The sequence below is a fragment of the Condylura cristata genome, unplaced genomic scaffold (assembly GCF_000260355.1).
Source record: "Condylura cristata isolate star-nosed mole 26May11 unplaced genomic scaffold, ConCri1.0 scaffold00011, whole genome shotgun sequence".
Lineage (NCBI taxonomy): Eukaryota > Metazoa > Chordata > Mammalia > Eulipotyphla > Talpidae > Condylura > Condylura cristata.
This window is the reverse complement of record NW_004567112.1, coordinates 45,393,541-45,420,615: the sequence shown is the minus strand read 5'-3', so window position 1 is coordinate 45,420,615 and position 27,075 is coordinate 45,393,541. Positions and strand designations below refer to the sequence as shown.

The window sequence follows — 27,075 nt, the reverse complement described above, 5'->3', positions numbered from 1 at the left end:
AAATGTTTTCATCTCTTAAACATACTTGTATTAGGCCAGATTAGATTTTGTATTTGGAGAAAATGAGATGCTAGAAGCTGAGATTATTATAAAGTCACAGCGCTGGAGAAGTCAACAAGGGTTCATTTACTCCACCTTTTCATCTCCATTCAAAATAGCATTCAACAGGAACAACAGTTCATCCTCTTCTTGAAAAACATTCAGCCTTATTTTGAGGCTTACCTGTGATAGGTCTTTTTTTGTTTGTTAGTTTTTTTTTTTTTTTTTTTTTAGATTTATTATATTTATTCGTACAGAACTGGGGTACAGGCCAGAGATGCGGAAGATGAGAGGATTCACCAGAGACAGAGCAGACAGAGCGGGAAGCAGAACAGGCAGATCTACGAGGTACACTGCTGAGGGGAGCAGCGAGCAGGTCAGGAGAGGTCTGCCTCGCCATGTGGTCGCCTCCGGGGCAGGCGGGAATCGAACTCATGCGGAGGTGGCTTTTGTTTCTTAGTGCAGTGCTTTAACCCGCTGCGCCACCAGGGAGGGCCCTGTTTGTTAGTTTTTAATGAGTACTTCATTTGTGAGATTTTGGGGAAAAAATGTGGATTATAATACAAAAACATCAGGGCTATAACAAGAAGGGTATACTCTTTGGATTTTATAGTCAAACAACCCTGACAACTGGAACAATGCCACTAGAAACAAGATGATTACATTAAGAAGCCTGCATGCCTGGGAGAATGCAAGGAATAGATTCAAACTAAACATTATGAGAATGAAAGATGAAGAAGAAGGGAAATGATTTAGAGTTACATTATTTGCAGAAGAGAAGATATGGGACATTTTGGGAGAGGTTTTAACTTAGATATTAGGAAAGATTTCATTAGAGTAAAGAAGTTTGCTAATCACTGAAATAATTTCCTGTGTAGGTTACATACTTCTTAACCTCTGGTGATGATCTATTCAGAAAGATCTTCAATAACAAAAGTGTCGTGTGAAAAGTATAAGCAAAAATAATTTATTGATAGATGAATGACCTCACTCAATTAAATCAAAATTACTTAACAAGTGCTACTAGATCTCAATGTATTTTTTAAGATGAAAAAAATCATCTCCAGAATTTTCTGTCTGTATAACCTGAAATACAGTACTCCTAGTAGCTACCATGCACATTCAGAACCTAAAATATTTCATATATGTATCACTAAGCTTATAACAGATTACGAAAGTTTTCCCACTTCTATCCCTATTAGCTCAAACAGATTTAAAACCTTTGTTAAATTAGTTTTAAGTAAATAATATAAGCATACTTGGAAACAAAACTGTATTCCAATTAATAAAATGTAATGATATATATTTTATTGTATATAATACATTCTGGCCAAATACAGAGTTACTAGGAGGCAATAAAAGACATTATGAAACTGCTTGGTAAAATAATGATCATTTCACTTTGCTTTCCAATTCTTTGATAAGGAGGAGTATATAATGAATTCTCAAGTTCAAATTCATTTTGAACAAACATTTTTTGTGTTCTAATCATCTTAAAATCAAAGCCCCAATGAATTTTATAGCTAAATTATCGGACATGATTTCTCCATGAATGCATGCATGCATGGAAAAAAGTAGTAGTTATAGAATACCCATTTGGGGGAGGAGGAGGGCATGAAGTTTGGTTTTAGACTTATTTGGAAGATATAGCCAATATTAGTGCTATTCTTTAGCAGCCAGGATATTACTGCTCCTAGTCAGGGCCCCTGTTGCTACTTGTAGGATTATAAGTAAGTGTATAAATTTACCTCAAAGGATGTTTGTGAGATCTGAGTGTTAATCTCATCTCTATCAGTTACTGATGGGGTGAACCTGCATAAACAACTTTATTTCTTTGTGGTCAGTATTGTTAGATCAATAGTCATTTCTTACAAGCATCAGTTTCATTTTTTTGTAGGGTGGGGGGCATTTTGCTAATGTACATGGGAGTGGCTATATATATATATATTTTTAAAAAATATTTATTGATTTGTGCATACAGAACTGGGGTACAGGCCAGAGACTCAGGGGTGGCAAAAGACTTCACCAGAGACAGAGTGGGGAGCAGAACAGGCAGATTGACAAAGCACACTGCTGAGGGGCACAGCTGGCGGGTCAGGAGAGGTCTGCCACACCATGTGGTCACCTCCGGGGCAGGTGGGAATCGAACTCATGCGGAAGTGGCTTTAGCTTCTTAGGGCAGTGCTTTAACGTGCTGTGCCACCAAGGAGGGCCGGGAGTGGCTATATTTTATAAGCAAATATGGATGAGAAATGACTCCATTCTTGTGTTCTAGAAATGGAAGTGTTACCTTCATATCTGTGAGTTATATGGTCTTAAAGTGATTTTAGTGGTAAGATCAACAGTAATTAAGAAATTTCTTTACAAGTAGAATACCTATATATTAACTAAAAATAAAAATATATTTGTCAAACTAATGTATTGAAAACTGTATTGCTCTTTATATGTAAAAAAAATTATAACCTATGAACACATTACTAAGTGAGTCTGGGTTCCAAGCTAAGGAAAAAAGTTGGCAAATATAAATGGTGGTGTTTTAAAGCTATGAGAATATAATGGAATCTTCTTCTCCAAGAACACATTTGCTTTTTGGTCTGGGAACCCCAATTTTTTGACCAGAATCATCTTACCCTTTCAATGCTGAAAAGGCATGTGACGATTTTCCTCTTGGAATTTCAGTTTTTGGTACTGCTTGTTGATGAGAATGTTTTATTGTAAGGGTTTTTGCTTGTGAAAGTGTTATCTATAGAATAAAAGCTTAAGTTTGAAGCTGAATGCTATTTATTTGTTTCATGGAAATGCTAGGTAATATTTTATAGTGCTATACTGACTTAATTTGGACACACATTTGAGTTTCAGAAAATTCTTGATATGCAGTTCTGTAAAATCATGAATATTTGATTTCCTATTTATATATTTCTTTTTGAAAAGTGTTTTTACCTAGTATTTTTCAGTTTTTCCACATATGATTCCTTGATTTTTTTTTTCTTTTGGCAAAAGCTAACAGATTTAGGTAAAAATGATTACAAACAATGAAAATAGAAACACCATAATAGTGGGTTCTGGGGTTACATCGAGAACTGGCCTGGGAGCTGACTCCAGTTCAGCATTTACAGTAATGAAATGTTCATCATTTGTATCTCATGTCTTGTGATAGGATGGTGGAAAATGAGGAGGTGCAAGGCAATCTTATCTGGTTCTCTGCCCACTTAGTTCATTGTTGCAGCAATTGATATAAATTCACAGATCTCCCGTAAGGCTATGTGAGAACATGGAGGTCTCCAGGGAAAATGATATGTCCAGTCTAGAAGCTGTAATATAGGTTAGATGAATGTAAATGGGGATAATAAATGCCATCAGAAAAGCCTGGAGCTGGGAGAGGCCTTGGGATATTAGATATTGCAAATGAGGCATGTGAGGGAAACTATACTAGCATTTAATTTGGATATTTTATTAGTTGGAAGGATTTCTAAAAGGATAAAATTTCTATACTTTATATATTTAATTTATATTCTAATAGTTGAAATGTTTGAGTATACATTTTCTATTTTTAACAGTAAGATAACTAATCTAAATTATATATATTTATAAATATATATCAATATTTATGAACACAATACATATTTATAAACAGATCTATATTTATAAATATATAACATATAATTTACATATTATATATAAATATATAAATAATATATCAATATATTTATAGATAGATATGTACTTACATATATGTGGTATACATGTACACATATATGTGAACATGCACATATGTCTTCATTATAGGGAAAATTAATATAAAATACCCATTTAAGGATCAAGTATATCTAACTCAGAATTAGAAGAATGTACACTAAAGTACTGAGTCCTCAAAGATCTCTAAACAAGAAGCCCAAGAAGACTATTTCAATGACATTCCTCCATAGCAGTGCTCCTGGCTTAAAAAAAGTTCATATTTATAACTTCTGTACCCTGATTAAATAAAAACTGTACAACATAGCAAAACACACAAATTAAAAATATTAATTCATAATATATTCTTATTTTAATAGATATGACATAATGAAATATGACATAATGGGATTTATATTTTAGTATAAGCACATATTTTTTTTCCTTTTTAATAATATAATAGTTTATTTTTGCATCATTTTGTGCCTTTTTCCATTTCAGTTGTAATCCCTGTAGGCACATAATTTTTAATGATAAGCACACAAGCACACAGTTTTTAATGATAAAAATATTTCCATAAAATGTATATCATAACACTATCTGTATTTTTAAATACTCTCCTGGTTTTAAAATACATTGAATTTTGAAAGAGACAATTTCTGGATTCAGGAAGAACTTAAATATACAGTACATACACTGTGTTTTAAATTTTCTGCCTTTGACAGCTAACATGCCAATATTTAGACTTCATCAGAAACTTTTGCATGTGAAACTAGACCAGGGACTGTTTGTAATGAATATTTTAAAATCTAAATTTTATTGGCTAAATTTGAGAGTCTTGACATCAATAAATGAAAGAGAATTATCTACTATGAATTATCAAGTAAAGAAAGAACATTTCTAATTAATTAAAAAATGGACTTGTGATAAAATTACTGAACTTTTGGTGTTCTGTCTTCTAAATTAAAGAGTCAAAGTAGTGAAATAATATTAGAGGGATATTAGCTGACTTAGTGTTTAGGGAGCACTTTGAGAACCTTGGACTTCAGAGTGCCACGTACACTGAGAAAAGCAGTTTTACTTATGCTCAGGAGAGTCCAATATGGAGAAATAATGCTAGTGATGGTCTTGCAGGGGATATCAGCTATGAGTAGTTGGTTATACTTCCTCATACAAGCAGCACACATTTTACAGATGCAAAAATTAATAAAGAAGAGGAAAGGAAGAAATATATTCCAAAAAAACGAAGAAGGGACTAGGCAAGATTGAACCCCATAATCACAAGTTAGTCCACAGGAAGATATAAATGATCAAACTTGTTTACTCTTCTACTCTTGCCGAATGTAATTTTAAACCTTTTGATTCTTTATTTTGCAGTTAAGATTTTAAGTATTTTCTCTGTGTTGTGGGACAGGTACCCTGTGGTCATGTATAGACAGGCCATTTCTCATCCACACAAATTAGATGGGAGAAAGGGAGATTGGTTGATTTAAATACCCTAACTCAGAATTTACTGTGGATTTAAAATCTCTGACTTAATGTTGCATTAACTACTGGTGGCTGTTTTACTGCCTTTAAAACATGCATATATAATTGGATACTGTAATGCTTTGCGGGTAAAATAAATACCAACTCACACTAAAATAAATACTCTGCATGATGAAGTTCATGTAGACATAAATTAATCATTTACCAGTTAACCAATATGCACAGGAAAGAAATAGATCACTTATTAAAGGTTGCCTCATCTATAAACTGGGAAAAATAAAATGCTGATATATTTTACTCTGGTGCTGGGAGGGAAATATATATAAAATTACTGCTAAGCAGTTTATAAACCATAAAATGCAGTATGAACATTAAATTAATAATATTTGTACTAATTCAAATTCAACACCCTCTGCATTAAATATATCTTTTTGCTATTGAAGCATACACAAAACCAAGCTGAGACTCTTTATTAAATTTTTAATGGTGTCTCTGGAATTCTGCAGTGCATTGCAGGAGTTATTGGTTTTGTTAAAAACTTTTGAGTGGCTCATATCCACCATTTTTAAAACAGAGTTCTCGGCTGCTTACATTCCCATCCTTAGTCACATTTTTTAAGCCCTCTCTCAAGGGTCTTATGGTTTTCACTTGTATAGAGATAGCAGTTACAAAGCAAAAATGGGTTTGAATTTTTTAATAAGGCAGACGTTTTTGACATGCGACGTGCTTTGCTTTATTTGTATAGATTAAAAAGGAAAGTAATCTTAGAGGGAGGGTGCTCTGGGTCCCTAGATATTGCATCAAGCTGTTCTGAACTGTAAGCCTGTGCTGGAACAGCAGCCTGGCCTAACACAGCAGGGACTCAAGGCTGTCATGCTGCTCATAATGTTACAAGCTTTAGAGATAAATCAAGCTTCTGTTTCTCAGCTCAAGTTCAGAAATGTATTTCAAGGGCACAAGGGAGAACTAAGCAACACAGAACATATTTCCTTTATTGTTATTCTACTTTTTCTTTTTTTTTCATGGAATCTTATTATTTAGAAGACCAACCTGTACAAAGCCTGTAATCCACTCAGCACATTTTTAACATTGTTAATGTCTCTTTGACTCTCAATGATAAAACACAACATAAGTTTCTTCACTCACTTTCTTTTTATAGGGGGTGTTAAGATAGAAATACTTTCTCATCTTCCACTATGAAATGATAATGGCTGGAGATGTCTGGCATATTGCCAGATCCCCCTTATGTACCATTCATTGCCAGCAATAATAAACAGTGACTAATCTGTGGCCATGAGCTATATTTATGACTTTCTTGTCATCAGGAAGTAGGCGTTTTCTTGAATCATGTTTACGGTTCTAATATTTACGCTAGGAATATGTGTGCTAGAAGTAGTATACCTAGGTCAAGCGGAAACTAATCCTCACATTTTCTTTCATTTAACTATTTATAGAGCATGGGATCTGTATCTGCACCAAACCATTTTTACATCAGGATTCTCCCAGGAGTATTCTGGTCAGGAATCTAATACCCCCAGTTCATGCACCATCCTGATGATGATAACCTCCCTGATTAATAGGGAAAATAATAGCAAAAGGGATGTGCTAGAATGTGAAAGTATCCCAGTTAAAGCTTATCCTTGGTCAAAGGAAACTTTTCCTCCATTTCTTATATCCAACTGGGAGTCTTGGGGATCAAAGTTTGGCAAAAGGAAATATAGTAGTGGCACAGCACCAGAATATAAAACTAATGAAGGTAAATTAAGACTTTGAAGGAAACACAATTTAAGATCAACCAGGGTGAAATTCGACTTCGATTTAAGTACTTGCATAGACGCCTGGGATAGTCCAATAAGCCCTAACAAAAATTACCACCCTCATATTATCCAACCACCCTGCTCCTAGTTAACTACACAAAGAATGCAAAAACACTAATTTTAAGGGATATATGCATTCTTTTGTTCATTGCAGCACTATTTATAATAGTCAAGTTGTGCAAAACAGCCTAAGTGCTCAAGGACAGATGAGTAGATAAAGAAGATGTATACACACACTGGAATACTACTCTGCTGTGAAAGGGAAACACAAAGATTAACAAGGGTGGTGCTGAAAGGGATGATGCTAAAGGGATTAAGTCAGAAGGGAAAGCAAATACCATGTGATGTCACTCATCTGTGGAATACCAGGTAACAACACAAAGGGACAGACTAAACCAAACCAAAACAAACCCTAGAAACCTGACCGTAGAAATGAATCTCCTCATGGAGCTTAATAGTGGAGGAAGAGAGAATAAATAATTGAGTAAACTGTACAATTTATCTAAAAGTGGCAAGTTCATAAAGAGAAATAAATCAAGGAAGGGAAATAGTAATTGGGGGAAAGGGTTGCAATTTTAGGAAAGGTGATGGTGAAACTCTTACTGAGAAATTGACATTTGAGAACAGATTTGATAGAGATCAGAGAAACAGGAGCAAGTTATGTGGACTTCTGGAGAAAAATATCCTAGGCAGAAGAAATCCCAGTGCAAAGACCCTGAAGCATGAACACAGCTGTGTGCTGGCAGAACTCAAAGAAAGCTAGTGACTGGGGAGCCGTGAATGTAGGGGTAGGAGCAGAAGGGGATCTAGATATAGTGGGTGGATGCAGATACCAACCACCTTGAGGAATGATACTTTGTTGAAAATACACTAGAGGGCCCTTCCTGGTGGCACAGGGGTTAAAGTGCAGCACTAGTTGACTCTGCAGCCACTGCAGCACTGCAGCACAAGTCCCATCTCCCCAGCCAGGGAGGTGACCCACCTGGTGTGGTAGGCTTCACCTGTCCTGCCCACTGCTCCCCTCAGCAGGGTATTTCAGTAGATCTGCCTGTTCTGCTCCCCACTCTGTTCTGGTGAATCCTCTCACCCCCTGCCCTGGCACCTCTGGCCTATACCCCAGTTCTTGTAGGCATGAAGAAATAAATCTTAAAAAAAATATAAACTGGAGAGGGCAAGGGTGGTAGAAGAAAAACTGAATTAATTAAAATGAAAAGTTCAACTCTCTTACCTATGTAAGTCTAATAAGTATGAACCAGAAATTAATGGTAGACAATAGCTCAGAAAATTATATACAAACTACACCATGTTAAAACTGGTTGGAAGAAAAATTTCAATAAAGCAATTAATTTTATTTCCACATCTCTAAATGGTAAGTTTGAATAAGGTTATTAACTTATATATATATATATACATATATATATATATATATATAAACTATTAATATTTTGATAACTTTGAACATCTATTGCTAAGGAAAAGATAAAAACTCTCTCATTGACATGGTCCAGGTTGCAAAATGAGTGTTGAAATGTTTTCTTCAGATACCTTTTAGTCCTCTGGGGTGAGGGTGAAGGGGTGGAGGGGAGGGAATGGAAGGGGAAGAAAGCCCAGGTATGTTTCAATTGGAAGATGGGGAAACAAAGAGTTAAGAAGAGGCAAATCACCAAGAAAAGTGAGGGGATACATAGTTTGTTTTAGTAAGTATTTTTTCAAATTTAAAATATATGGGTGGTTGGTGGATTAAAAAAAAAATTCTTCTCCAGAGAACACAGAAAATGGAAAAGTAAAATCATTAAAATATGAATTTAGCTATTCTAGTCAACCTTCTTGGTAGTCATAAATATTAGGTTATGAAACAGAGTTCTCCCTGTCTCTCCTGTGCCATTTATGTTTAGAACAAATTGGACCTGAAAAAGTGTCAAAATTCACAGCAGGAGTGCCCACTCAGAGTGCCATTTCCCTCTGAGAAGTAGGTTACTACATTTACCTAGGGAAATTTCTATTGAATTATAATTAGGTGGCTAATTAAAAAGTGGATTATCAACTATATTAAAATATGCCAGAAAGATGTGTACATCATTCATTCTTTAATTTAGGAAATCTACCTTTTCCTTAAAAAAATTCTCACTGAGGCCCTCCCTGGTGGAATAGTGGGTTAACACAGCACTAAGAAGCTAAAGCCACTTCAGCATGAGTTCGATCCCCACCAGCCCCAGAGGTGACCACATGGCGTGGCAGACCTCTCCTGACCTGCCTGCTGCTCCCCTCACAGTGTACTTTGTCGATCTGCCTGTTCTGCTCCCCGCTCTGTCTCTGGTGAATCCTCTCACGCCCCTGCACCTCTGGCTGGTTCCCCAGTTTCTGTATGCATAAATAAATAAATCTTTAAAAAAAAAATTCTCACTGGGAAATTCCATTTACAATATGTACGTTTTTTCTTCATAAATCAATTTTATTGAAGTGAGCGTAAGTTTTTTGTTTTTTAGGTAATGGATGTAATTTGAACTATCTTTGCTGATAAAAAGTACCTGTATTGTTCTCTACAGTGGTGGTCAAAATAAAAAAAACACAGCATTCCCAGAAAAAATAAGTATGAAAATAATAACTGCTATTATTTATTAAGCCCTAATATATGCCATGCTGTGTATCTCATTTAGTCTTCTCAATACCTCTATGAGGTAATTTTATGACTATTAAATAGGTAAGGAAATCAAGTTCAGAGAAGTTAGTCAAATCATTCAAGGTCACACAGCCTGAAGGTTATAAAGCTGAAATCCAGATTCTGGTCTATCTGACTCTGAAAATCTTGCATTAAGCAAGTTCCTTTACTTAAAATGTTTTAACATTAAGCAAAAACTGTTTTGTTCCATTCAACTGGTTTTGAAATTGATAATATTTAGTTAACATATAGTTAATTAGGAATTTATATTAACTAGAAAATCATATTTCTTAGTTATTTGCCCAAATATGGGTTTTTGTATAAGTAGAGAATCACTGCAAGACTCCTGAGCCATAAATAATGGCAGAAGTTAAAAACTACTAATAACCGGCCCTCCCTGGTGGCGCAGTGGGTTAAAGCACTGCACTAAGAAGCTGAAACCACTTCTGCATGAGTTCGATTCCCGCCTGCCCCGGAGGAGACCACATGGTGTGGCAGACCTCTCCTGACCCGCCCGCTGCTCCCCTCGGCAGTGTACTTCATCGATCTGCCTGTTCTGCTCCCCACTCTGTCTGGTGAAGTCTTTCACCACCCCTGAGTCTCTGGCCTGTACCCCAGTTCTGTATGTGCAAATAAATAAATCTTTAAAAAAAAAAAACAACTAATAACCTTATATGTTAATATACTTTTTATTCTTCTTTTCCTATGTTCTTCTGATTTCTGAGGTGGTACAAATTAAATGATAAGCCATGAACTTTGATACAATCCTATCAAACATTAAGTGGGTCAAAACCAACTAGATGACCTAGCAGCTAGGCATGACTAACTATATTAAGATGAACTAATGAATTACTTATAGTTACTCAATATGTGTGTGATTGTAAGTTCCTTCTCAACTAAACAATGAAAAATACTAATATATTTTGAAGACTACTGTGTATCAGTCACTGTGCTCATTACATAAATTACTTCAATTTACTGTAGAATTTCTCAACCATGTTCCTATTGATGCTTTGGGCTAGATGACTCTTTGTTGTGGGGATTGTCCTCTGCATCTTAGGCAGATTTGCAACATCCTTAAGCATACAAACTCCTCTAGTTGTCACAGACTAAACTGTCTTCAGACATTACTAAATGTCTCCTGGTGGGCAAAATAATCCCCTCCTTTCCATATATCTTTTTTATTACCTCAAGAATTTCGTGTGTGTGTGTGTGAGTATTATTAGATTAAAACTATTGCTGATGAGGAAACTTAGGCTTTACAAAGTTACCCAAGTTACCTAAGGTCTTCCAGTTGATAAATTACAGAGCTGGAGTGATATAGATCACCTGACTCTTGAATGCTGTTACTCTATGGTTGATACACAAGTGAAGTAAAGATTGACCCTCTTCCACACCTTCTTCATTCCTGTTCTCATCATGGGAGTGGGGCAGTGAAGAGGAAGTGGGGGTAAATATGACATAATGCACAGAACTTTTGTTGTCCCATGCCCTCTTACTGACAGATGAATTCCATTTTAATTGGAATTCTGGAAACTAATGAAAAAAATTATTACTGTTAGGTTGTCTGTTCTCAAGATTTTTGAATTCCTCTGATTTAATTTTAACCAATTAGCATGCCATTATGGCACGCTGAGAATCCATATTACACTAAACACTAATATTTTATTCAGTATTAAACATTTATACAAATGGTAATACAAGTACTTTATTCCTATTTTCTTTAAATGAGAATAACTGCTTCCTTAGGGCAATTCCAGCTACAAAGAAAATTATATTTTCTTATGACACTATAGGTATCATACTTTACATAGATCACTGCTTAAACAAATCAGTAAGATTTAATTGAATGAAATTTGTTTTTATAAAGTATATGAATTTTTCATAAAATTCAAAATGGTGTTCCTTTTCATACCTATAGTATAATAGCATAATGCCTTGTTAGATGATAATGAAAACACACTATTGTCCAGTACTGCTAAAAGGTACAAAGTAGCTATCATATTTATTTTAATTTCAGGATATTTCTACCATTTTTTAAAGTTCTAAGCTAGAATTTCAACCTAAGTATCCAAATGATGCATTTTCTGTCTCTGCAAAGAGAAATTAATGAACCTAAGTAAATTAGAAACTAGATAAATATCTAATAACCACCTCAAGATAGTTCAGTCAATCATGATTTCAAATCTGCTTTCCAAATTATGCCCTTGTCTGCCTTTTCCCAGTCTGGCCTTGCTAATCTCTCTCTACTAAACCCTGGGCCTACTGTGTGGAAGCCATGGTTTTTCCTCTTACCTAGGCTGTCTCTTTGCTTCTTCTACTTTCCTAACTTCAGTAGCTTTTTCAAGCTCCAAGCTCGGGTAGCTTGGAAAGATTTCCATGATTTGAATATAATAATGCATTTATAAACTTTGTCATTAATGTCCTTTAATTCCCAACTTCTCAAATATTTGAAAACCATAAGACAATTATTATTAAATTCAGTTCCTTAGTATTAGAATTAGAAAAAATTTATTTCATATTTTAGTGATCTAATTAGACTGGCAACATCAGTCAGTCAACATGCATATACCTTGAAAAAGCTCTTTGGGAAAAGAATGCTTGTAATTCTAAAGGGATATTAGAAGTTTAAAACTGCCATGCAAAATCAAAGCAAAAAAAATCACTTTATAAATTAAATAAACTGAAAAATTAGAAATTGGAGGCATGTGTAGCATAGAAAATCACCATTAGGAATGGTAAGATTTAAACTAAAAAAAAATTTAATGGGCTGACTTTCGAAAGTAGTGACTGGATTTCATTAGTAAGTATTTTATGCATATGGCTATTCTTAAAGTTCCTTTAAAAATGAAAGAGTAATGCCTTAATGACAGACATTATTACACAAGCATATTTGAATCTGGTTTATGAAAAATAGGACTTCAGAATTTAAAATGTGTGCTTAAAATGCAAATGGATTTAATTAACTGAAAACCCATAAGACAGAACTTCTTCAAATAAGCAATTACTTTGGGGACTAATAGTGTAAATAGGATCCTGATTCATTAGCACAAATACCCATATGAGAGAAGGATCAGCAAATTTTATTCTTTAAGTTATTTATGCATATATGGTGATGAATCTCATTATTTTAGAACATCAATAAGTTTAAAATCTTTTGATAATTTGTTCATGAGCTAGACTGACGTTTACCTTTGTTGTGGAAGCACTTTATTTATAGGTAGATAATATATGGTGGTTTAAACATTTATTTCCAATCTTATGTACACTTTTTAGACACAGAATAAACAATTTTCAGTGAACCTCAGGCACTTTACAAGCTCCTATGTACATCCAATCTATATGCTAATAACAAAATGTTGGTATGATTTATTATTTCAGATCTCCTTAAGGGTTTCTACTTTGTAATTTTTTATTGACGTTACTATATGTAGTTTAAAGTAATCAAAGTCACATTTGTTTAAAAGTTATCCATAATTCAGCCTTCCCGCCTCTTTAATTCATTAGAATAAATGAGAATTTACAATATTCACGATACATATTACAGAGATTTTCCTTGAAATATGCAGTAGAACATAAAAAGAAAAATGAAGTACACAAAAAGTGAAAATTACAAATGATTTTATGGATAGACAGTGGAGCGTAAACTGTCAGAATCACTGTCTCAAATCTTCAAGGCATAATGCCTGGGTGGAATAACTCAATAATGTGGCACTTTCTTCATAATATGATTTTGCTCACTTGGGATGACTCAGTTATAACCCCTTGCAAAGTGATAGTAAGATTTTCCAATTAAGGACAGTCAGAGCATAGGCCAAAAGTGCGAGACACTGCAAGCTAGGGACATGGGGTGAAGAGAAATGACACTTTACAGTAAGCATTTCTAAATCTGCCTTGTATTTGGCCATGAATTTACAAAGTCCACATGTCAGTTTTCTCCACAAGATGCTACTCATTAAAGAATTTTGAAGTGTGTATAAAGTGGGTAGAAGAATTACGTTATTTTATGATCAGAACTCACATAAGTTAAAATAACTCTAACTCTAAAACATAGTAAACTAGAATTAAAAAAAATCACAATTGACCGAAAAACATAGAGTATTCTTTTTTTAAAATGAAACATTCCCAAAACAAATCATATATTATTTGTAAGTCACACCATCTTTACACAAGCAGGATTCCCATTTCTTTTGTATATATTATGAAAAAATTAGGAGGGGAAAGCCAATTTTGTTCAGCAAATTAGCAGTTACTTACCATACGAAGGGAGAAAATAAGCTTCAATTCCATTTTTATCACTTAATCAAGAATATTTGATAGATGAGGCCTCTTTCATGTGCTTCTTGATTGTTACAAAATCTAGGAAGGAAATACAAGCATGGAATGTTTTATCATCAAGGAGAAAATTGCTCAAACAATACTAGTTTATTATACCAGTGATTATTTCTCATCAGAATGAGAGCTAACCCAGCCAGCCAACATATCCCATTTACAAAAAATCAATGACCTGCCTATGAAAGTTTGAGCAAGAAAGGGAAATAACTACAGCATTAGGGAAAGAAGGCCTTGGGCAGAACCCCACTCAGGATTTGTGGATATAAACTTAACTTCACTGGGGTTCGTATGCCTTATTTCTCGATGGGGAACTGTAGTGCCCCTATTCAAGGAATTGTTCTTCTGAGATTCAAATAAGATGATGAATGGAAGGACATTTAATTCGCAGTAAAAGTATTTTATTTATACCCTGACTATTTTAAAGATTTGAGTGGCTTCCAGAAAATGAGACACATATAGAAAAGATAAAAAAGATGGTTTAGAATAAAAAAGGAGAAAGCGTGTATACTGCTTATATGGATCAGCACAGTTCAAATGACTGAAGTTGTAATTTGGTTGTGAGTTTCTTAGAAGCACGGAGCTATGGTGATGACACATGGGTGAAATGGTGGTGGGAAGTCCACGAGAATTACAATTGAGTTGAAAAAATGTACAAAATGAAGAATGATGTACTATATATATATTATATATATACATATGTATATATATTATATGTAATATATATTTATAAATATATATATTATATATGCACACACATCTATAAAATAAATTTATGTAAAAGGAAACCAGTTTCTTTTGTGACTCCCCTTATTAAGAAGACACAAATACATCACCTAGGAAAATCACAGAAAAATCTTTAGGTAAAGCACAACATAGGAAAATTACGATAAAACAGAATAACAAGAGTAGATCTGATTAGTTACTATGAAAATTGGAAGCCAAACTACTTTTTCTTGGAGGTAGCTGCTATTACTATAACAAGTGTATTATTCTTATGAAATAAACCTGTAACTTGAATTAGCAAAATCCTAAGTAAAACTCACTACTTCTCAATATAACATCCAGCTGTGCTCCCTTGCTATGTCTTCCTAAAAAGCACTCAAGGAGCCTTCTCACTGAAGTCATTTCCTTAGGAATTTCCAGAGGAAGTCACTGCTCGCTGGTGACTGCAGGCCAGTCACTGTTCATCAGTACATGACAAAGGTGAAGCATGGACCCAGGCTCTCTCTTCTGCTTTATAGACAAACTACTGCAAATAATTACCAGTTCTTGTCTTTCTTTTTTCACCTTCTTTTGCTCTTATACCACTTCAGTCTGACTTCTATCTTAACATGTTGCTCACTGTGCTGAGATAGTGACTTCCACTCTGCTCCCTTTTGGTGCACTCAAAGTTCTGTGGAGTAGCAGGTGCAGGAGGGAAACTGAGGCTGCAGCTCACCTCTTAGAAGTTTCTGAGACCATGCTCTGCAACAGTGTAGCCCATAGCTTCCTTCTTCCACATAGTGATGCCAGCAGCTGGGTGAGGTCAGTCAGCAGAGTTGGGAGAACATTTGGTTTCTTTATCCTGGTCACAAAAATACCACTTGGGTGAAGCAACATGCAGCACTGTGCTCATTAAATTCACTTGTGCCAGTTGCACTATTTTTCCTCCAGTTCAAATTCCAGAACTACAGACTGTTGTGTGGTCAAAAAACATCCTGTTCCACTATCTTTCCAGTGACCTCCAACATTTCCAAAATGACAGACCTGCTCCCTAATACCTTGACATATATGCAAAACATGAATATGTCAGATGTTCTCGAGCCTGTTTACAGAAGAACCAGTTGCATCTCTATTTCCCATATATGTTATTTAAATAATTTATTTTATTTTTAAAGATTTGTTTATTTATGTATACAGAACTGGGGTACAGGCCAGAGGTGCAGGGGCGGTGAGAAGCTTCACCAGAGAGAGTGGAGAGCCGAACAGGCTGACTGACGAAGTACACTGCAGAGGGGAGCAGCGGGCTGGTAAGGAGAGGTCTGCCACACCAAGTGGAGCAACTTTGGGGCTGGGGATGGAACTCATGCTGAAGTGGCTTTAGTTTCCTAGTGCTGTGCTTTAACCCGCTACGTCACCAAGGAAAGCCTCTCTTTGTTTTAATTCAAACAGTTCTCTTCTGATCAGTGTTTTCCACTTTTACTAAATGAATATTTGTCAGTCCTGCACATTCAAGCCAGCAGACCACTGCCACCTTCCCAAGATGGAATCTTTTTTCCCTTGTCTCAGCAATAACCCAGCAATCTTCCTGGTCTTGCTTCTGTTTCTCTTCCTCCTTCTCCTTTTGTTACTGGCAGGCTCAGCCACTATGAGTTTGAGCTCCTCAATGCTTTGGCCTTAGCATTCTCTTTTACACACACTCATATCCATCTTTGGGTCATATCAATTGTATCAGAACAATGAATGTGAAGATATCCAAACCTCAGAGCTCTCTGACAAGGTTTACTCCCATAACTCACTATCTGCTTGCTCTGTCTTGTGCTTTCAAGACATCTCAAAACTCAAAATATCAACACTGAGTTTAGCATCTGTTGTCACAAGTGTGTCATCCAGTGTTCCCTGACACTTCCTCATGACTCCATGTAAATATCACAGAAGATGGTCTATCAATTTACGCCTCCATATATTTCTTTAATTCATCCCCTTCTAAAAATCACCAACATCTCACCCTTCTTCCCCTCAGCTTTGCTATCTCCGCTGAAAAAGTTCAACTGAAATGTTCAGTTTCCACCCCTTGCCAACCCATACTCCATATTGGAGCAAGAAATATTTTTTTTTTATATAAAATAGATGACATAAGTAACCAAAACTTCTGCACCTTTTCACCTCACCCAGCCAACCTTCTCATTGGCCCTAGGATAAAGGCATACATACCTTTGATATCACTTAAGTCTTCCATGGTGATGACCCCTGACTACATGCCAGACTCAGGCAGCTCATATTGAAGCTTATTGCTCCTCCTAGAGGGCTTTCCTAGCTACCATCCCTTCTGCCTATCTGTAGCCCTGGTTTAATTCACTTTGATACATCATCTTGATCTCTTTTTCTGGAACCTTGTGTCTCTCCTCTGTAGCACGTGCCGCAGTGCCAGTCTTATAACTTCTTGTGCTATTCTTTTAACTGTCCCCCAGCAACCTGTAAGCTAAATGCCATAATCTTGCCAATTTTTTGCCATAGTGTATATTGGCCAAAAGCCACTCTAAGGAGAGGAAGGGAAGAGTAGGAGCATAACATGCTGGCAGACAAAGAAGAGCAAACATTTAAACAAGGTTTAGGGCTCTAGATTACGGACATTCTGCTGGGTATGTCTTTTTATATCCTTGCTTCTAAAATCCATGTCATTACATGCAATATAATTGTCTTTGCCTCCATATGGTGACAGAATTCTAGAAACTGTATCAGAATCTCAATAAATAGGCAAAACAAAATGTTGCACAAGTTCTTTCCCCTCAGTTACATTCCAAATACAGCCCCCCCCAATAATAAAAGACAAATTTTGTACATTAGAATAGTATCAGTTATGAATGTACTTTTGCAATTATGAGTGAAACATTCCACACTGAAATAAGAAATGCCATCTGATTTCGATTTAACACAAAAGGGGAGAAACACATTCCATTTAAGAATGACAAATAAAGCTGTCAGTGTGATCCATTTATAGCCCCTTGGAGAATGCCACAAATCCACATAATGCTCTGAGTAGCTAGTTATTGTATTTGCTTTTTCAAAGAAAGAAGGCATAGAAGTCCCCAATGAACTGCTATCCAATGAAACTAAGGTTAGTTAGAATAACTTGTGTTAGTCAATGATCTAGATGCATAGCCCTTAAAGGGGTGTTTGAGAACTTTTTGCATGTTATTTAAATAGTATGCAATACAGAAATGTGTGGAATGCAGTGGAGACTGCTGGGGAGTGTAGGAAAATGGATAAAGCCTTTCTTCCCTGTCTGTTCAACCACCCCTCCTCTGAGATCGAGGAGGGTGTTGCTGATCTGGCAAGGCTTCTTTCTTTCCATAGGACTAACAAAAATTACAGAAAGTCATAAAATGCTAATTATAAACACCCAAGGTGCTGGTTATTTTTGAACATCTTATTATGGGTTATTTTAGTATCAGGTACATGGACACTTGCCAAAAACAAACATTAGAAATATAATAGCTATTTTTATTACTATACTCAAACTTCTTTCGTGAGTACATTAAACAGCTTGCTATTAAAACACATATTCATATTTAAAATATACACATAGATACACACATGTATGTATGTACATATAATACACACATGCATGCATGTATAGATGTATTTTTTTTTTAAGATTTATTTATTTGTGCACACAGAACTGGGGTACAGGCCAGAGGCTCAGGGACGGCGAGAGGCTTCACCAGAGACAGAGTGGGGAGCAGAACAGGCAGATCTACGAAATACACTGCTGAGGGGAGCAGCGGGAGAGGAGAGAAGAGGTCTGCTGCGCCATGTGGTCACCTCTGGGGCAGGCGGGAATCGAACCCATGCTGCAGCGTCTTTAGCCTCCCAGCGCTGTGCTCTAACCCGCTGCGCCACCAGGGGAGGGCCTAGATGTATATTTTAAATAGGAATATGTCAATATATATGCATACATCTATGTCAGCATATATGTATATATGTATGTATATATAAGCTGATATTTGGCAAGGCAGAACTGGTTTTATTTTTTTCTTTCACATTGGCTGCTAAAAAACAGAAAAATTTGTTTTTCTTTTCTAGCAAGAATTGAATTTCACAGCATATATTTTGAGTTTGAATCTCTTTCTTAGCCCTAGCTTACATTCTTAACTTAATTTTTTTCCTTTGACTCATTTTTTCTTTTGCCTACTTGAAATATATTTTATATTGCTGTATAGTATGCATTTTTATTGTTCTTTTTTCTATAAGCCTTAAATCTTTTCCAGCACATAAATAAAGTAGACAACATTTATAAATTGTCCTTTTTTTTCTTTTGGAGGGTCACAAGATATTTTAAGAGATTATATGACTTATTACTAACATTAAGATACTGCTATTCATACTAGCTAAGCTTTGAGGTATTTCCTTGTTAGATATTTAGAATTATCTAAATATTTAGATATTTAGTATTTTCAGTTAAGTTTTCTGAATATTTATACCTACACTTTTGTAGCTGGGATTCCTCGTTTAAGGTCCACTAACTCAAACTACAAGCAAAGTTTTTTGTGTGTAAAATTTTCTAGAAGAAATTTCATGATTTTAATCTAATTCTGGAAGGTTAATTTGACCAAGAAGATTAAAAATTATTACCTTGTAGAAGAATAACCCTCAAAGATCATTCAACTAATTGACAAATTATGTATTCACTCCTTACTAGTGCCAGACACTGGGATAAATACTGGGAAAACTGCAGGTGCTATGGAGACTTAATCTTTGACCGTAGGGTACTTCTAGTGCAGTGGAAATGGAGGGAGACAATTAAAAAAAAAAAAAAAAGGAAAGAACACTAAAAACAAATGTGGAGTACTTGGGTGATAATGTATTATAACAAAGAAAACTAAATAATACAATAGAAAGTAAATAAGATTGGGTGATTAGGGAAGACCACTCTAGGAATTGTCAGCTGAGCCAAGCAAGATCTGAGGTAAGAACTTTCCAGAAAGAAAAACCCACTAATGCAGAGAGAGAAGAGTTTATTATTATCCATAGCCACTTTAGAAAATGTCAATGTTAGCTCCCCAAATTCACTTTTAAAACTCACTTGAAGTGCTTCAGCCCAAAATTATCAAACAATAATTTTCTGCATGAAGTTTTCCTTGTTTTCATTTCCTTTTTTGAAAAAAAAAAAAAAAAAGATTTCCTAATATGAGGGACAAGGGTGTATTTTATTGTGCATTAAATTTCTTCAATAAATATTTGCATCTGCCACTTCTTTAAGTCACTATGGGAGATATCATCAAAGTGCTCAGTATGGACCAAATAAAATATAACAGCCATACATGTAACTATAATGTACCTTAAACCAATCCTGTATTTTTACATAACACAAGTTTATGAGCAAAGTAAATTTTAAGACCCAGATGCTTAATGTACAGTTGAAACCCAAAGAGATTTAGAAAAACACCAATCACCCTGTAAAAAATTAAAAGATGAATGAGTAGGAGAAAGGAACATATAATGAAAATTGGCATTAAAAATTATTTAAAATGAGGACACCATACTCTATGGCTTGGAAATGCTCAAACAGCCCTGGAAGTGTAAATCAACAAATTAAGATGTGACAAAGTCATAAATAATCTCCCACAGTATTAGATGTTTTCCTGGGTTAAATTATTTATGAGTAAATTAAAGAATTACTATCCAGATAAGAAAATAATACCAATGTTGCATAATTCTGTGACTCTTACTGTATATGTGGAGCCACATGGGAACTTATGCCATGTCCTTGGTGTTAACAAATCTAGCTAGCCCAGCAGGTTTGTAACCTAAGCAGTTTGACTCCAGAGCCACCATGATATCCTCCAGTTTGCTTTGTGAATTATCTATGCTAAGCTCATCTCACCTTGTTCTATAGAAGTCCTTGGGAGTCAACATTCTGAACTACTAGTCTGAGCTTATTAGACTAGTTATTAAGCTTAACATATCCAATTAAAAAAGTTCACTTGACTTTGGATCAAGGTAAATTGTTTGGATTACATATAATATTCCTCTCCTTGAAAACATTAGAGTTGAATGTATTGACTTCAAACATTATTTTATTAACTTGTTCCTGCCTTCACTGCTTCTTGACAGTGAAATTTCAAGTTGGTAAAGGGAGATTTTAAAGCTTTATCCAATTTAGACCATTGTTCTCTTCTTTTACTCCCCCAATACTATTTTTGCAAGCTGTTAACTTAAATAATAAAAGGATAGTAGTAACTGCAGTAGCCTATCATTGTACTAGATATCATTAATTGAATATTTATGCTGTTATCATACACTGTGCCAAGCACTGTACAACTTTATCCTCACAACAACCCTATTAATAACCTCTATTGTTATCCCCCATTTCCAGCCCAGGAGGTGGGAACTTATGGAAGCTGCTCACATATCAGAGGAGTTTATACCAGGCCTGCTGACCCTGCAACCATGGTTCCCTACAATTTCTCCATTAGATCTTCTTTGTTTGATCATGTTCTCTCCTAATTGACACTCAATGAGGACACTCTATTGCCAGCTTAGGCAGTCTAATCCCTTTAGAATTTCTCCCTTTAGAATTTCTTAATAGAATTTATGTACTTTTCTTTAACATGCTATTCCACACTATACACCATGAAACCATAAGGTTCCTAAGCCCTGTAAATCCACAACCCTGCTCTTAAATGATCAGTTCAAATTCTAGTTTTTGAAGCCATTTTCCAGGCCATCAGATTCAAAGAAAGTAGCCTGAAGAGCCAGTCTCTGCTTACCATAGGTAACAATGATGTTCCTGAGTTTCAGTAGGTTGGAATCTAGGGAATAACTGTGATAGTTCTGCTGGGCATTTTCTCAGGAGTCTAGAAATTTTATTCATTTTTCAAAGCCTAATAATCACTCAGTACCCAACCCCTGCCCTTTTCTAGGAACTAATGACATTAAATAATGTTTCTTCAGCAAGGTTGCCAGGTTTAGCAGACACATATATGAGAAACACCTATACTAAATTATCATTTATTGTGTATTTGAAATTTAAATTGCACTGAACATCCTGTACTTGATCTGCAACCTGATCTTTGAATGTTTTCTGGGTATTAATCTTATCTTTCAACTAAATGTAATCATTTCAGTGCCAAAAGCTTAATTATTGCTCCACATTCAATTTTTATTGCTAATTAGTGGTTCATTCTTGTGGTCTAAAAGAAACATGTTAAACTTTCTTGATGTGAGGCAAATATCAAAGCAAACATCTGTATCATTATACATATAGAGAAATATATGTGTATATATAATATGTATGCACACATATGTATATGTACACATAGATATACCTGTATATATATTTTAATATATATGTTTTTGTTGCAAGGAAACATATGCTCATTATATCAATTTAGTAAATCAATTTTGATCATCTCTCAACTCTTTGCTAGATTCAAAAATACATTTAATCCTCCCCCCAAATACTTTGTTTTGAATAATCCTATTTTAAGGAATTTGGAAAAATTAATAACATACCCAAATTATTACTGGACCTCAAAGTGAGATCTTTCTTAAGACCATTTGACTGAGAAATCACCAGTGGTGTTACAAATGCATTTGTCTGGCTCGAGTCTCACAGAACTGTGCAGAATGACTCCATACTATCTGAGTTTTTAAAAAGCTTCCAGATGATTTTTATGTCCTTTAAAGTTTAAGAACTGCTTTTATTTTTTAAAGATTTATTTATTTATCCACACAGAACTGGGGTACAGGCCAGAGATGCGGAGGGTGAGAGGATTTACCAGAGACAGAGTGGGGTGCAGAACAGGCAGATCGACGAAGTACACTGCTGAGGGGAGCAGCGGGCGGGTCAGGAGAGGTCTGCCACGCCATGTGATCTCCTCAGGGGGCGGCGGGAATCGAACTCACTCGGAAGTGGCTTAAGCTTCTTTGTGCAGTGCTTTAACCTGCTGCGCCACCAGGGAGGGCCAAGAACTGCTTTTTTTATGGGATGTAATACTCTAGCAAGGATTGCTCTCTTAAGTTAGAGAATAAAAGTTATTTTAGTCCTTATAAACATATTTTGAACTTTGGAGTTCAAAATTCAATCATCTTTTAAATGTATCTTGAATCTGTTATACTAACGTTAAATGCTCAGCACTGTCGATTTTCCACTTGAAGCTTCCCGGCATTTAAATAGAATTGGTAAACTATTGATAGGCATTAAAAAGCTGCCTGACAGATCATTAAGACAGTAAATGAGTCACTTAAGTTTATAGAGGCCATAGGAAATTTTAAAGTAAGATCATCTGAAGTGGGACATTTTGCTATGTGCTAATGATGCTACCCAAGAGTGGTCTGGGAAACCAAAGATTCTTTGGAATTTCTGAGAAACAGTACCAATAGGTCCCTACGACTGTTGACTGGGTTTTTTGACCTCTTGGTGAAAAAAGGAAAAGTCTGGAAATAAGAGATGGAGGTTCTAAACTGTAAGAACTGTTTTTCTGAGCTTCAGTTTCTCATCAATGAAACAATGGTATGGATTACTATCTGGTTTCTAAAATATGTTCTAAACTTAGGATTCTATTATCATTTGGTGGCTCAGTTTTCTCTGTTGTAAAATAAGGAGTTGGACCATAGGCACTACATGCATTTGTCCTGAGTGTCTGAAGACAGTTCTACTGTCTCGGTTACGATGGTTGGGTCGCCAATCATAATTCAGGGTCACCTCTCTAACAATGTATGATGGATTTAGGTTATTCCAAGGAAGGGACTACACATTGGTCATGTTCATGTCTTTTCTAAGAGATAAAATATATTCAGTCCACATATATTATTGATCACCAGCTACTTGTTATGTGTCACAGTGCCAGGTCCTGGGAAAACAGTAATGAAAAAAGTAAAGCCAAAAAAGCCTTGGTCTCACGCACTTTGGTCTCTCACACCTTACAGTCTGATGGGGGCAGTGATGAACGAGAAGATAAAGGCACCCACAAATAATCTGACAATGCAATAACTGCCATTTTTAATTAGTGTTATAAGGAATTACTAAGGACTGAGAGAATGACAGAAGGTGTTCAGGAAAAGCCTCTTTGAGGAGGTGATAAATACCTGAAACTAAAGGAAGATTAAAAGATAAATAGGGAAGAGGGGGGAATATTTGGAAAAAAGGGCAGGGCAAGAAGAGCACATTCTGGAATCCCATGTGTGGGGGAAGCAGTTTATGTGCCAGGCAAACAAAATCTAGAAAGAGTCCCTTCCCATCTCTTGATAGTCAATTTAACTCAGACTGGAGAAAGGAAATCAGAGGTCCAGAGGGCTAATAGGGACTTATCTGAGGTCAAATGACAAGTTAGAAGATAGGAAAACACTTTCACACTTCAGGCCAGATCATGGCTCACAATGCAGCAGAAAGCTCAGAATACCTTGGTTCAGATCTTGATTCTTTGGTTTGTATTTGTTTCTCCTTCGGCACCAATGCTTCTTTGAGACTCTTGCTATTGCATCAGATTGTTACAGAGATTACTGAAATAATGTGGCACAGCGCCTGATATATCAGAGATGCCTGATAAATGCAAATTCTTGATTTTTCACTTAGTGCATTTTCCTCTACACCCAAATAATGGAAAATCAAGACAAAGTAGGGCAGAGGTGAAGTTACTTGAATATAGGGAGAATGGTGATGGTAGAGAGAGATTTGTAGAATTCTAGACAAGGGGCTATTTAGCAGCTCTCCACTTGAGAGAACAGAGTGTAAAAAGAAAACGCCAAAGGAAAAACAGCCTCAACTTCATGGTTTTGCTCTCACAACTTAACCTGCTAATGATGAATCTAAAGTGTCTTCATAAAACTGAAAAGACAATCCACAGTAATATTTATACTTAAAATTAACATATAAGAAACAAGTATTCCTTTTGGAGACCAGTAAACAGAAGAATGACACACTTCATTACTAAATACATGCAAAGAGAAAAATGTTATGTTAGCATGTCACTCAATCCACTGGCAAGAAACTAATTCAATTTTCTTCAGGATATTAAAATGATTACAGTGTTAAATATGCTTAAAAACCAAGCTCATGATGTTGGAAGAATGAATAATTTATCCAGGTAACTAAAGATTTAATTCATTATCTAAGAACAAAACCACAGAGTGAACTTCAGCCTTATAATACCAAGAGGCATACTTCATGGATTAAAGCAGACAGCTACAAGGCCATCCCACAATACTTGCTGTCTTCCCCGTAGATTTACCCCAAATGTAAAGGAATATTTATGGTTCAGGCATACATGAACCAGGGCTGAGGATTTCTTCGTTTCACAAGTTCACTGGGTCCCTTTCCCCCTAACCATAAGGTAAATGCCATCCCATATATAGCTTTTTGAAATACTGCTTTACTTTATGATTCTCTGCTGATGGTGCTGTATGAGAGAAATTTTATTTCAGAGTTTCATAGGATATGAATTGAACTCATTATTCTACTCCAAACTCATTGTTTAATTGACAGGAAACATGCATTCTAAATCATCTTATATGCATGACAGAAGCAGCTACATAAATTTAACAATGGGTGGATTATTACTATTTAGCATATTTATGGAATTTTATATTTGAGAAGCATTTTACAAATCTTTTATTAGTTAATCCTTACACTTTTGAGGGAGTCTGACAGGTGGTAAACAATACTTTGAGTTTTAAATTGCCAATATGTGAAAATTTCAGTAAGACTCACAAAAATCTGTGGCATTCCATTTTTGCTCTCAAACTTGCCTACAGCACATTTCTGATACCTGTTTCCTCTTGCCAGAAATCTAGGCTAGAGGCCTGGGAAGAAAGGGAGGGGGGCCCCACCTACCTGAAACACTAATGCTGTCTCCCACAAGGCCAAGGTGATGTGACAGATTCCCCACAAGGAAGCATCCCAATAATACAGCATATTTAAAAAAAAAAAACACATAAGGAAGCAGTTTTTCTAAAATTATACAATAAACTTAGTTTTCGACTTTAATGATGCCATACCCTCTGAACTCACTTTATCACCAGTTATTGAGTCTTATAATGCATACATGTATACTGAAAAATAAAATCTAATTGAAAGTTGTATTATTTTAAACAAGTTTTAAAAACTTAGTTCTCTTAAATAACCACTTCAAACTTGGAGGGCAGGACAAAGAAAGCCTCTACCGATCAAAGTCTCATTCTAGACCCAAACCTTTTACAGCCCCAGGCTTTCAGAGCTAACCGACTCAGACAAATCAATCAGGCATCACCTGAGGGTCGGAAGCGAGGGGCAGCTGAGCCTACTTTCTGCAGTCCCCAGCCCCGACACGTCCGGCCCAGATTCTAATCTCTTCTGTTTGACGACAGTGACTCTATTCCTCTAATCCCTTAGGCCCCCGCCTCCGCCTGCAGGGTGTTTGAGCGCGCGTGTTTGTGTTGGAGCCGGTGGAGGGGGGGGGGAGGGATGAGGGGAGGGAAGACGGTCGAGGGGGGTGGGTAGTTTGGTAGGAGGGTGCAGAAAATACCCAGAACATTTTGGATTGAAACACCCTTTGGAAACCTGTGCTTTCTCAGAACAGCTGGGCAGCTACTAGAGGGTCACAGTAGAGTAACCGTTTTTAGGGTGCAAAAGATGTTCCAAACCCTGGCATTCCTAGAGTTTGCCAATCTCGTGGCAGGGGCTGGGATGCACAGTCCGCCCCCCATCCCAGCCCCCTCCCCCCGACCGCGTCCCTAGTCTGCTCCGGGGTGCGGCCCCGCCCCAGTCCTCCCCTCACCAACTCTACCTGGGGACGCCGGTGACAAGGCGGCTCACGGTCGGGTCCGGTGGCGGCCAACGCACCGGCTTAAGCCGAGAGGGGACGCGTTCGACCCCGCCCTACGGACCCCGCCCTCTCCTACCGCGATACCCCCCCGCCCCACATCCCGGCCCCTCCCTCCCTATCTTCGCTCCAGCCCCACCACCCCCTCCCTGCGGTACTGGGGCTACGTGCACCTCCCCACCCCTTGGTGGGGCCCTGGAGCCAAAACCAGTCCTGAGACCCCGAGGCCGCCTCTCCACCCCTTGAAGCAGTCACCCCACTTGCGCCAGCCTCTTTTCTGGACCTGCCCCCCTCGCCCCAGCTGTCGTTGGACCAAGTGCTTGTGACCCCGCCCTCCAGTGGCGGCGTCCCCACCCACCCACCTCGCTTGGGGCGCTGGAACCGGGAAGCGACTTCTATAAACCAAGGCCAAGTCTGGGGAAAGTTTCTGGCGGCGCCAAGGACCTTTTCTTGCGCGGACGTTCTCTGGTCAAGAGATGGAAACTCGAGCGATTCTATCCGTGGGTTCTGCTGACATCACTTGGTGTCGTCTTGTGTAGTTTACACAAAGACTCCATCATTA

The 27,075-nt window shown here is 36.6% G+C and overlaps 1 protein-coding gene across 1 annotated transcript in view; it reads right to left on the bottom strand.

Annotated features, from left to right (window-relative positions):
• Nucleotides 1-26,548, bottom strand: part of RHOBTB1 (Rho-related BTB domain containing 1) — a 120,934-nt gene extending 94,386 nt beyond the window's left edge. Inside the window, exons 1-3 of the mRNA XM_004680867.2 lie at nt 26,478-26,548; nt 15,449-15,574; nt 13,933-14,034 (exon numbers count right to left, since the gene is read on the bottom strand). The gene's annotated coding sequence lies outside the window, so the exon portion shown is untranslated. The remainder of the gene's footprint in view (nt 1-13,932; nt 14,035-15,448; nt 15,575-26,477) is intronic.
• Nucleotides 26,549-27,075: the final 527 nt, after the last annotated feature.